Here is a 13,039-nt window from a genome sequence, read left to right as displayed (position 1 = left end):
ATACCATCCGAGGAGATGCTCATATGTCCGAGTAGTCCTGCATCTTCGGATCCGAAGAGGCCAAACCCAACACGAGTATGGGAGGTTCAAGCGATTTATTTGACAAGTGTCAAGGGGGAGAGGAACCTCGGACACACATAAAGATAACGGGAGCAGAGAAATACCAAGGAGGCATACTTCAACCACCACATTTAATGCACTGCACCTACCTTCTTGGCCGCATTTATGTGGATAGGACCTCTGAACAGTGCTTTCGCAGCTACCGCACTCACATAAGGTAAAAAGTGGGGTGATGGACATGCACTCAAGTGGATGCCTGGATGATAAACAAGTGGACGGAGGAGATGTAAGAAGACAATGCTATATAAGGGAAGGGTGCCTCTGATAGAAGGGGATCGAAAAACAGGAGAGAAAAAGGATATATGAGATGTTGTAGCCCCAGAAATTGTAACCTTAGATGGTCAATGAAAAACATCTCTTCGGACGGAGTACTTATTAGTCCGAGAGCACATTAATTCAATTCCTCCCACTGGTGTTGTTGTTTAATACTGTTATTTTCATTATTAGCCTAGCCCTTTTCACCCACTCTCTACAAAATCTATTGTTTTGGGCTCGGTGGGCTCCGAATCCATACCTCCTTGGGCTTGGGCCGTAAAAACTGACCCTACAGTCAGGAATAACAATGTTGAATGAAACAATAGTACAAACTCCATGCTTCGACCTTTTCTTTTACTTTATCCTTTAGGCTTTAGTTTTGCCAGATTTTTTTTTTTTTAAATATATTGATACACCTCTTCTCTCTCTATTTATTACAACAAGAATGAAGAATCTATAATATTACTCCCTCTCTCTCTACGAATTGGGAGTTTTGTGGCCTAATTTTGCTTCATGACTTCCTTTTTCAGCTGAACTAGTATGCAAGACAAAAATGTGTGGTTTTTTTTTTCTTCTTAGAAATTTGAAAGAAAGAATAAAAATAAAATGAAATAAAACATTTGAGTAACTTTCTTTCTTAGATTTATGTAAATGCCCCAAAAGGTAGACTAAATATTAAAGTACAAACTTATTTTGCAAATATATCATGTATTTATACATGGAAAATGTTAATAAGTACTGTGCAGTGTTTGTTAAGGTTTTCCTAATATGGATCCCACAGAATAAAAAAAAATCAATAAAAAAAAGACATAAAAATAACTCTACAGTTAATTTTAATATGTTTTTTTCTCTCTATAAAGCTGGCTCCACAACTTATAAAACTAGAAAAAAAAATGACATAAAAGGCAAAAAAATTACGAAAAAGTCCCAAAAAAATTGCTGTCAACGGGCACCGTGAGGTGCCCCATTAACGCAACCTCTTATACATTATGGAAAATGGAATATAATTTAATACAATATGGCTTTTGCCATATCCAACCAAGGTGGTCGATACCGTACCGGTACCGCCGTACCGGCTGCATACCGGTATCGAAACATCAACGTTTCGTACCGGTTTAAATACCAGCCGTACCGGCCATGTACCGGCCGTACCGGCCAATTTCGGGCAATACCGGCCGGTACAGAAAACAGTTTTTTTTTTTTTTTTTTAAGTTTTGTAATTTTTAAATTTTTTTTAGGCAGAATGGTAACTTATTTGTATTAACTTATTAGTATTATTGTTTTCTTAGTATGCAATGATAACTTTTAAGTTTTCTATTTTTTATATTGTGTTTTTTCTTTTTCTTTTAATTGATACTAAAGTATAAAATCATGAATAATTAGTTCTGAATTGAGAAAATGTTTTATGGTAAGCTTTTATATTTATTATAATATATATACACACATACATATATATATATATATTTTATTTATTTATTTATTTATAAATATAAAAAATAGCGCTAAACCCGAAACGGTACACCGGTATTGACCGGTATCCGAAATATATCGTACCGTTGGGCAAACCGGTACAGCCTCCGGTACGGTATTGACTCCCTTGATCCAAACACTCAAACTGCAGCATCTTTTTTGGGCTCCTTCAATTCAACACTAGTCATGCTTGCTCATGCCTTCGGGGCCTTAAAATTTTGAATTTAAGATGGTGTTTTAAAAAATAAAATGAAAATAAAGTGATTAGATTTTTTTTTTTTTTTTTGAGAAGCAATAAAGTGATTAGCTTGGTTAGTTAGAAAAAGATAATCAAATTTAGGGTGGGTTTTATCTATAATATTTAGGGGAAATTGCAGTTAACCCACTTGTGGTTTGGCCCGTTTAATAGTGCTCACCGTGGTTTAAAATTTGTCACTTAACCCACCTGAGGTGGCCTCCGTTAGACCCCCGTTACCCACCTCTGCCTTTCTATTAAAAAATCCCCTTTACCATATAAGCCAAAATTAAAACCAATTAGAACCCTAAAAAAAAGAATGAGCTCTGTCCCTCTCTCTACCTTAGAACCCTTAAAAATCCACAATAACAATCACAAACCCAGCAACATATATTCCTTGTCAACCAAACACAAATCCAAACATCAGTAAGAAATGGGTACAAGGAGCTAACTATAATGGATTTCTTCAAATCCATCTTCTTCGAAGACCTAAACCAACCCAAAACGACGACGCTCCCAAACCGAACCTGGACCCAAATCCAAACCCAGATCCGGACTTGGACTCCACCGCGATTTGGAGTTTCGGCAAATTGATCAAAACGATCGTGTCGAAATCGGAGTCAGTGATCTAGATCTACCGGTGCGATGTAGAAATTTGGGTCCGGGTTGAAGAAAGAAACATCGATGATCCGAGAAGTCGCGTCACGCGCCGTCATGGATTTCTCGGCTTCGCTCGACGCCGACGCTTCCATCCCTCAGGAATCGCTCGAGTTGGTCGGTTAAGCCATCGACTTGGGTTTGTATTTGGACTTGGGTTTTTTTTGGACTTGAGTTTGTGTTTGGACTTGGGTTTTTCAGGTTTTCTGAAGATGGATTGCAGGTTTTGTGAAGATGGATGGCTGGGTTTGTGTTTGTATTCTTACTGATGTTTGGTTTGTGTTTGTTGTTTTTGTGTTTGGAAGATCTGTTGCTGGTTTGTGATTTTTCGATTTTAATTTTGTGTTCTTAGATCTGGGCTTGTGATTTTGTTCAAGACCCACTTAGATCTCAATTAATGTAATTTTTTTTCTATTTTTAATTTTTTTTAATTTAAATGTTGGCGTGGATTTGTGGCTTTATTTGTGATCGTAGGTGTATTGGTTTTCTTGTTATTGTAAAAATATGTTTGGTAATTGCAGTGGGCATTGGGTAAGAACGTTAAATGCACATTTCTGGGTTTTTTTATTTTATTTATTTATTTTTGGATGTGAACATTTCTGGGTTTTGATTGTGAAGAAGAAGAAGAAGGAGAGAAAAGAGGAGAGAGACATAAAACATAATGAAAAAGACACATTTACTCCTATTTTAACGGTGAAAAAGGAGAGGTAGGTAACGGGGGTTTAACGGAGGTCACCTCAGGTGGGTTAAGTGACAAATTTTAAAGCACGGGTGGATACTGTTAAAACGGGTCAACCACAAGTGGGTTAATTGCAGTTTTCCCTAATATTTATAAGAAGATTTCTATTTTTGGATTGGATTTTTATATAATTCAGAAATACCCATAAACCTTAGGTTTAATATGGAAAAAACTTGTAGATAATCCCGTAAAAACACATCTCCAACTTCACTTAAAATGCCTACAAAATAGAACATTCTCTTACAAATTTATGTCTTAAAAACAAACTTATCCACAATTTTGTTTTCTAAAAAGAAAAAGAAAATTTATGACACTAGATTAAGAAAAAAAAAAGTCTCACTATAGGCAAAATGCGCATTTGACGAGGCTAGCCATAAATAAACAAATATGTTGGCTATTTATAAATAAAAGAAAGCTTCCAAAAGCTCCATTCTCAAGTCCCACCACTTATCTACATCCACATGTTGGCAACTTGGCATTGCCTTTTCTAATATCACCTTCCGATGCAGTGCAGTGCAGTGCTTTTTCTTATTATTATATATTCCAAGTCTAGTCATCAAGATGAGACTTTCAGATGGCAACACTTGAGCTTCGTCCACTATGTGTCCACGTCTTTTTCTTCTTTTTCAGAACATTTTATTTTATGGTAATGTGTTCACACGTTATCTCAAATAGGAGATTTCCTTTATTTTCATGCTACAACAAATTCTTTTGTACAGTATGACATCGCCACACTGCAGCACTAAGCTATACTATTACTAATAACAATCAAATTCGATAACTCCACAATGAAACCTCACTGCCAGTTTCCATGTTATCTCCACCATACCAATGAGGCGGTGGAGGCAACAACATCCCCTCTGCCATATTTCTCAACAACCCGAACATGTCGAAAACTGCTTCCTCATCCATGAAAAACACACTTTCCGGCTCTATCTCAGCCTCCGTAGCCACTGTCACTGCTGTAGCTGCATTTTTTAACCTCCGCCTCAAGTCATCCCAGAAACATCTTCCAACTCTGCTGGCCGAAATGCCTCAGCCGCCTCCAATGCCACACGCTGAATATCCTTCGCTGCTGCCGATGCCGGAACTGGAAGCCTCCATACTGAGTCCGCAAAATTGAGACACGCTTTATGGCCACGGAGCGCAATTGCTGCCACATCATGTGCACGCGCCGCCATTTCTGCGGTAGGAAAAGTCCCAAGCCAAATTCTCGACTTCTTATTTGGCTCACGCACTTCACATACCCATTTTTTTGAATTCTTCCTCCTCACTCCGCGGTACACTGGGTGTCTTGTTTCCTTGAACTTCTTTCTCCCATTTCGTTTTTTAGGATTCTTCGAAGCCAACATGACCTCCTCGTCTGACAAGTTGAACATGCGAGCATTGTCACTCTCTGACCCCGAGGACGAAATATCAGACCCCATTAGAGATTGTGGGTCTGAGAAATGTCTTAAGACATCCATGTATGTCTTAAAACTCTTTGTTTCTCAGTACTTTGAGTTTAGTTAGTTTGTATATTGAAGTAGTAGCAGTAGATATAAGTAAGCAAAGTGGTGTTTGTGTTTGTGTTTGTTGAAGGGAGTAAGAACTAAGAAGAATGAGAGTTGGACATATATATACAGACGTTAGGACTTGTACAAAACGCTAAGGAAAGAACTAGGAGTGTGATAAGTCGACGCGCTGATTGTGATATGTAGACGCGCTTATTGTGATAAGTTGCCAGGCTGTGAAGTAATTTGGAATGGAAGATATTTGTTGGTAATAGGATATTTGTAACAGTTGATTTTCTTTTTGAGCCAAGTGAATTGGGGGTATTGTATGGTGACACGTGGAAAATTTGTCCTGTTCAAGATTTTGAGTGAAAGTGATTGGGCATAGTTTTGCAGTGGCAAAAACGCAGTATGTGTTATGCGCGTGAGAGTGTGTTTCTACTCTCTATACTGAATAGAATATTTGGTTGTATATGCTGTATAGGTATCAAATTCAGCATAACATAGTCAAGACATTATCGAATCCTTTTTTTAACCAATACTTGCCCATTTTACTTTATTTTGCAACCTGTTATTGCCTAGTCTCGGACTACAAGGTCAGCATGCGAACCTTGTAGCCCCAGCCAATAAGAGCAGCCCCAGCCAATAAGAGCATGCCAGTACATTAAAATTTGCCTACCTCATCTGAACTTCCAGCTCATTGTAATAAATGAGAGCTGTTAACGTCTGTTACAGTTTGAAAGCCAAATTTAAAATTTGCATATTTGAATTGGCTAGGTCATGAAACAACACATGGGCCCACATCAATAAAATAATTGATATAATAGTAGGGTTCTCAACTTAATGGCTTAAAAGCCTTAGAGACAACAAAACAAAGCAAAGGCAAAAGACAAGTGGCGGATAACACTAAAGGCTTTCTTCATTTTCTCTATTTTCTCTTCTCTTCATCTCACTTTCTTTGTTCAATTTCTCCATTTTTTCTTCCCCCAAACTTTAAAATCACTGTTTCTACCATACTTTTTTGTGGGACAAAACATGGCCGAATCTCCATGGTTGCATCAGCCATCGAGTCCTACACCACCACCACCGGCTGCGCTTGCCATGTGACCTCCCATCTTAAGGCTTTCTCATCTCTGGCTCTCTCTAGCCCAAACGTGGTTGATTTTTATTTGACGTGATTTTAATGTTGTTTTTGAAATGCACAGATGATGTTTGTGAAGATATCTGTTAAAAACTTTGGTTCCAATGCATTGTGCTTTACGGCTTTGCCTTGATTTGATGTGTTATTTTAGATGGTGGTAGTTGTTTTGCTTATTTTTCTGCTAGTTGGTGTGTAACTAAACTATATTCATATTTTCTTAAATTTTATGGTTTATTATGTTAGAGATGATTATTTTAAAATTTTAATAAATTTGGAATATTTCAATCAATGTTAAAAATGTTGCTTTTGATCTTATGTTGGTCCAGTTTCATGGTTGAGTAAGAGAACTACTGAAAGTGTGGATGAATTGTAGTTTAGTGATTGTGATATGCAACAACAATTCTACCTACTGCAAAGCCTACAGCCCAAAATTAAAAATTGAACTTATTTTTTTGTGTGATGGAGGACTTGGAGGCCACCAATACTGTCTTGTAAGAGTATAGTTAGAGAGGCTGGGTCCGAATGCTTTGTTGTGCCAAGGGTCAAGTCTGTTCAGGACAAGCTGGGTAATAGTGGCATACCAATGTTTCAGTTTTCATGCATTCTATGTTTTCTAGGTAGTCAGTGTTAAGCCCCAAAGCCTCTGATAGTAATTCTGATAGTGCTTTGCTTAGTTCAATCACGTGTTTCGTATATTCACTTACAAGTTACAACCTCCCTAAAAAATAAGACACAAATAAAGTGAATAGCTCTGTGGGCTAGAGTGCGGGCTAAAGTTAAAAATTGAACTTAATAAAAATTGCATCTCCTCAAAATTGCCTCATGAGTACACAATGGCTCTAAAATATATCAACACAAAAAAGAAACTCATGGAGAGCTTACAAAAGAGCGACCACAATCAACCTCAATCTAGCACTAACATATCCTAATAATATAAAGTCCTAGCAAAAAAAAAAAAAAAAAATGAAATCCATCAAATGTTGATCCAAGTACACATAATATATCTCATATTCTAGCTCTTCCAACTCCAGCTCCAACTCTACCTTTTTCATATCCAGATCTAGCCCATGTCTTACTTCTGTAACTTTTCTATGTGGTTGACAACCTAATTTAAAGAAAAATAAATAAATAAAATGTATAAAGTAATCCTTGAGAACAAGAAATAAATGACACTATTGATAAAATAAGTATGTCAAATTTACCTCTTGGCTACATATGTAATCTGGTTGTTTCGAATTATAAATCAATGAGCTCATTTAGGAAGTAGATGAATTCTATAAGGAATAAAATATAAGAACGCATTATATCAAAACAAAGCATTGTACATATAGGGTCCATTTGGATTGAACTTATTGTTGCTGAAACTGGAAACTGGAAACTGAAAACTAAAAACTGAAAACGGAAAACACTGTAGCAAAATAATTTTAAAATGTGTAAATAGTACCGTGGGACCCATTTTAATATTTTTAATTCATGAATAGTGACGCTACAGTGCATGAACAGTGCACTACAATGAAAATTGTCTCCTGCACAATACATCCATGTGAGGAACCTGTTCATGTGCTTAAGAAAAAAAAAAAAAAAAAGAGGACAGAAACGCAGACGCCTAAACTCAAACGCCCAATCCAAACGGCATCATAGTTTCACATAGTATCGAATGAATGAATTGTGTCAATTTACCTGACTAAGTTGGTTTACAACATCGGTACCTTGCAACATAGATGTAAATGGTACATTTACATAGCTCATGTCCTAAATAGAAAATAGCTCGTAATTAGGTATCAAGTATAGCAATCAAATTATGACTATACATTTATATATATATATATATATATATTTAATGTTAAAATATACTTAATACCTGAGAATGCATTGTCCAAGGCGAGTAAGACTGACCATATAAGTTAGCACTTATAAAGTCTGTATAAGAGTAGGGATTAGATGGTTGACAGACTGGTGTATTGTATGTGTCACCCAATAAGACATTTGAATGTTTTTCAACTGCTTGTTGTTTTCTTTTTCCAATGAACATAAAAATGTTACACACAAAATAAGAATTTAATATACAAAACATATTTAGTGATGACAAAAATGTTAAATTGTATATTTAGTTTTTAACAAAAAGTCACTCACTTGAAGAAGATGCATCTTTAGATGTGTTTGCCTTGTGCTTCTCAAAGTGCCCATTAAGTCTAGTATTTCTTAAACCTTTTGATCTCACACATGGGGGATTTAACATTGACACCTCATTTGGCAAGCGAGGCATTTCATCAGTGGTGTCACATTGTATGACTTCATTCTCTTCCACATTTGCATCTACACCAAACTTGACCTTTGATAACTCCCTTTCAATTTTTTCATCAAGTTCCAATAGTAATTTTTGGCAAATTCTCTTAAGGCGATCCTCCTCTTGACTTTTAGATATGATCGTATTAGCTATTCGCATCATGCTATTATGCCATACTATCTTTGCCTCTTTATCATTACTAAGTGAATGGTTGTCTTGTTCGCAAGTCATCATCCCCTTCTTAGCCTCTTTTGTCCAACGTTTCAAAATGTATTGACTTGGAATTCTAGTTAAATTTTTTATGCTAAAAACCCGTTATGCATGACAACAAAGAATCCCCAATGACTCAAATTTCTTACAAGAACAAGAAATATTGCTATTGAGATGATCAAATCGGACAATGCGTACTCTTTCACTATTTTCTTCTTTGACCTCAAAAACACAAATTGTATCTTGGCAATCAACTTGATCCCAAATCATTGCAAGACTATTAAGAAATTGATTTTCAAATAAATTGAATATCTTACAGGTGTAAACTTGAGCTGCATGATCCAAAATGCTACTCTTCTTAATTGCTTTCTATGGGGCACCTTGCTTTCATCGAAAATCTTCATCCAACTCCAAGGAACGCATACTTGCTAATACATTTTCATATTCAATTACAAACTTAGTGAGGCTAATTGATTTATTTGCTATACCATTCAAAACATGGTTCGTGCTCTCACTCTTCGAGGAAGATTTAAAATCAGCTGTGAAAAAATCCTTCGTGAATGCAGTGCTCCACTTATGTCGAATTTTGTACATCATATTAAGCCAATGATGATACTCAATATCAAATTTTTGTGTCATTTGATCCCATGTCTGTTGAAATTCCAATTCTGAATCACAATATTTTTGGCACTTGTTGAACAAGTACATGAACTGTAAGAAATAGAAACTAGCAGCGGAATATAACTAATCGGTTTTTCGGCATATCTCTCTTGGCCTAAACTGATGATTACACAAGAGTTTTGAGATTTTTCTACGCTGTCTAGAGCCAGCCTCCATGTAGACTAGCTGTTCAAACATGTTCTAAATTCCAGTTTGTATAATCCACAAAACAAAAAACTTTTTTCCGACGGTGTTGCACACTACTAGAGTGATGCAAACATAACTCACAACCTAAGAGCCTCACAACAGTCTGTAAATACTATGAGAAAACGTAGAATTCGCTCTTCTGTACAATGGGTACCATTCTTGGTGTTTATATATACACCACTCCATTAAGATTGAGTGGGATAGTGGACTTAGTGGGATAGTGTAACAGTCTAATACCATTACTCCATAACTCCTAGATGTTACAATCTGAGGCAAATAGAGGAACATGCTCACATTGGGTGACTGTCCATATTCTTTCAGTTCCTAACATGAACTCTGAGTTAGAGTTTAAGTCTCCTAAGCAGGAAGGAGCATTTTTTGAAATATGCCACAAACATAGCCGATGATGTGTATTTGGAAACACTTCCTCAATGGCATTTGGCATAGCTTGATCCTGGTTAGTGAAAATTGTTATAGGCGATCGATTCCCCATTAAGTCTAAGAATGACTTAAACAACCATTTAAATGAATCAGTGGTCTCTCCAAAAGGAATGCACATCCAAACATCACATTTTGCCAATGGTGATTAACACCTACAAATGGAGCATAAATCAAATTATATTTGTTGGTACGGTATGTAGTATCAAATACTACTACATCTTCAAAACAATCATAATCAACTCTTGATCTTCCATCTCTCCAGAAAAAATTTGTCATTTGATTTTCTTGATCTACTTGAACTGTGTAAAAAAACATGGGGATCTTCTGCATGTTAAGACTTAAAATGATTTAATAAGTTTTGAGCATCTCCAGCACTAATAATTGTCATCTTTTGCCCATTCACATGATTATAACAATCTCTTTCGGTAAAGTCCACATTTTCACTTCCTCCAACTTCTTTTGTTAGATATGAATAAGCATTCTTTGTACTTATACCTGCATTCACCATCGTATCAATTACATCTACCTTAGGTTTTGAAATACGACGACCAGATCTTAACAAATGTCCCTTTGATTGTAGTGCAAGTTCATGATTATGCTCTGGATTAAATGAACTAACACTCCAAACACCATTGCCACAATTGGGAAAAAAAGTTTTTATTTTATTTTTTTCCCATTTTCGGTAAATCCATCACACTTTTTTTTTTTTTTTTTAAAGAAATGATAAGTGCACACAATTTTTACAACATTTTTACAACAAATTCTAAGTATCAGGTTGTTACTTATTGTTATTGTTAGATTAAAATAGTAATCTCAATGTTAAATTTAAATTTGAACTAATAATAATTAGTTATTTGTGATTTATTGTGAAAATATTGTAAAAATATTGTGTACGTAGCACATTATATTTTTCTTTAATTCTTCCCCAAATTTTGGCATTCACTTTTTTTTTCCCTACCATTTTCGACAATACCATTGCCACAATTACTTTTTTTTTTTGGGTACTCACTCATTACACTTCTCACACTCACACATCCGGGCAGGTGAGGAAAATTGGACAGATGAATTACAGCAACACTGTTTCCAAAATTCAATTTTTTTCTCTTTCCTCCCTTTTTCTCATTCTCTCTCCTACTTTTTCTTGAATTTCGGCAACATTTTTGCCGAAATTCAATATCTCTCCTCATTCCCCTAAATAACTTGTAACAGTACCTATAACGCAAATTTGTTTTAAATTTAGCAATATTGAGCAAAAAGACTCTATTACATGAAAAAACATTTAATAATAGTAATAATGAATTGTCATCTCAATTTTCACATTGAGTATTATAAATAGGTCATTTGACGCTAAAATTAAGAAAATTAAAATGGACTCTTGGAGCAAATAAAACTACAATTAGAAGTTAATTTTTATTTTAATTGTGTTTTGAATTTAATATATTATTGATTTGGACAAAATTTAGCTGTAAACTTTGTCAAAATTCACATCTAATAAAAAAAAATATTAAGTAGAGTTGTAGCCTTAGTCTACAGACTCTACACAGCCAAGTTTGTTGCCAAACTTTCTTCTGTCGATTTTATCATATAGTGTGCTTTGTTTTCAATTTTCTAGAGATTGTTGCAAACTTGAGTGATGCACAGGAAATTCTGTATAATGGAATAATACATCATTACACACATAAAAATGATCACCACTCAAAAATCTTTAAACCTTGAAAACTCACACAACCACTAAGTCCCCGTAGAATGTAAGGGCAATATCCTGAAAATGAAAAGGCTTAATGGTGACTTTAAGACCCTTTTATTGCTAGGCACGGCAAGATCATATCAGCATCAATTGTTCTTATTCAATTCTCAAATATTATTTCAATATTTTTATTCTTATACACAGCATTGTATGTTGCAGCTTGATGATGGTTAATTTTTTTTTTTTAGGCAACATGATAGGTTCCTGAACGCATCCAGCAGGAGAATGTTGCGAAGCTAGCTAGCCTCCCTCATGCTGGAGATTTTTGTCTCTTAAAGAAGTTAGCCAGCATATTGAAGCTCAAGGCAACAAACACAATAAACTGTATCATTTTTTGGTATTCTTTAACATTTCATACTATAGCCTTGTTACCATATTAAATGTGTCATTATTTTTAATGTTTTGTTTATAAAATCTTTATTTGTCAGGAAGAATGATGTTGAATGAAACAACAGAGATTACAAACTCCATGCTTCGACTTTTAATTTTTCTTTTTACTTTGTCCTTTTAGGTTTTTGTTTAGCCAGATTTCTGGTTATTGATACACCTCTTCTCTCTTCATTTATTACAACAAGAATCTATAATTTTTCTCCCTCTCTCTCTCTCTCTCTACAAATTGGGTGCTTTGCGGCCTTCTCTTGCTTGATGACTTCCCTTTTCAGCTGAACTTGAATGCATGACAAAAATGTTTGGGTTTTTTTTTTTTTTTTTCCTTAGAAATTTGGAAGAAAGAATAAAAAATAAAAAAATAAAAAAAAAACGTTTGAGTAACTTTTTTTCTTTTTTTCGTTAAACTTACATGCCATTACCAAAACTGCATGATGTAGTACTAGTAATGCGGAGCAACCTGCCGCATGCAGTTTTGGTAATGGTGTGTGAGTTTAATGAAAAAATCATGGGCTTGTCCCACATTGGTGGGGTGTTTGTGTGTGTTTGGATTTATAACTTTCTTTCTTAGATTTATGTAAATGCCCCAAAGTACAAACTTATTTTGCATAAATATCAAGTATTTATACATTATGGAAAATGGAATATAATTCTTTAATTTGTACAATATGGCTTTCGCCATCTCCATACACTATAACTGTAGCATTTTTCTAGGGCTCCTTCAATTCAACATTAGTCATACTTGTTTGTACCTTCAAGGCATTTGCCACAAAATATGATTTTCCCTAGCAGTACTCCCCCCTCCCCCCCCCCNGACAAAATAACAACAAAGCCCAATAAAACACTTCACAATAGTTAATTAGTATATTAGTGGTCCTGTTTTGACAATACAAGAAAAATAGATTCTCCAACGATAGAGTGAAATTAAACTTAAAGTCCAGTAGTCAATTATTAAACAGATTTTAAAAAGTGTTTACTTCTGAAAGTCCT

General features: G+C 35.2%; 1 pseudogene; it reads right to left on the bottom strand.

The window, feature by feature from the left end:
• Positions 1-3,907: 3,907 nt before the first annotated feature.
• LOC136066202 (dehydration-responsive element-binding protein 1A-like) lies at positions 3,908-5,041 on the bottom strand (annotated as a pseudogene).
• Between the last annotated feature and the right edge of the window lie 7,998 nt (positions 5,042-13,039).

This window comes from Quercus suber, unplaced genomic scaffold, assembly GCF_002906115.3.
Source record: "Quercus suber isolate HL8 unplaced genomic scaffold, Cork oak 2.0 scaffold_3B, whole genome shotgun sequence".
Classification (NCBI taxonomy): domain Eukaryota; kingdom Viridiplantae; phylum Streptophyta; class Magnoliopsida; order Fagales; family Fagaceae; genus Quercus; species Quercus suber.
The sequence above is the reverse complement of the archived record's forward strand: the minus strand, read 5'-3'. Positions and strand labels throughout refer to the sequence as shown.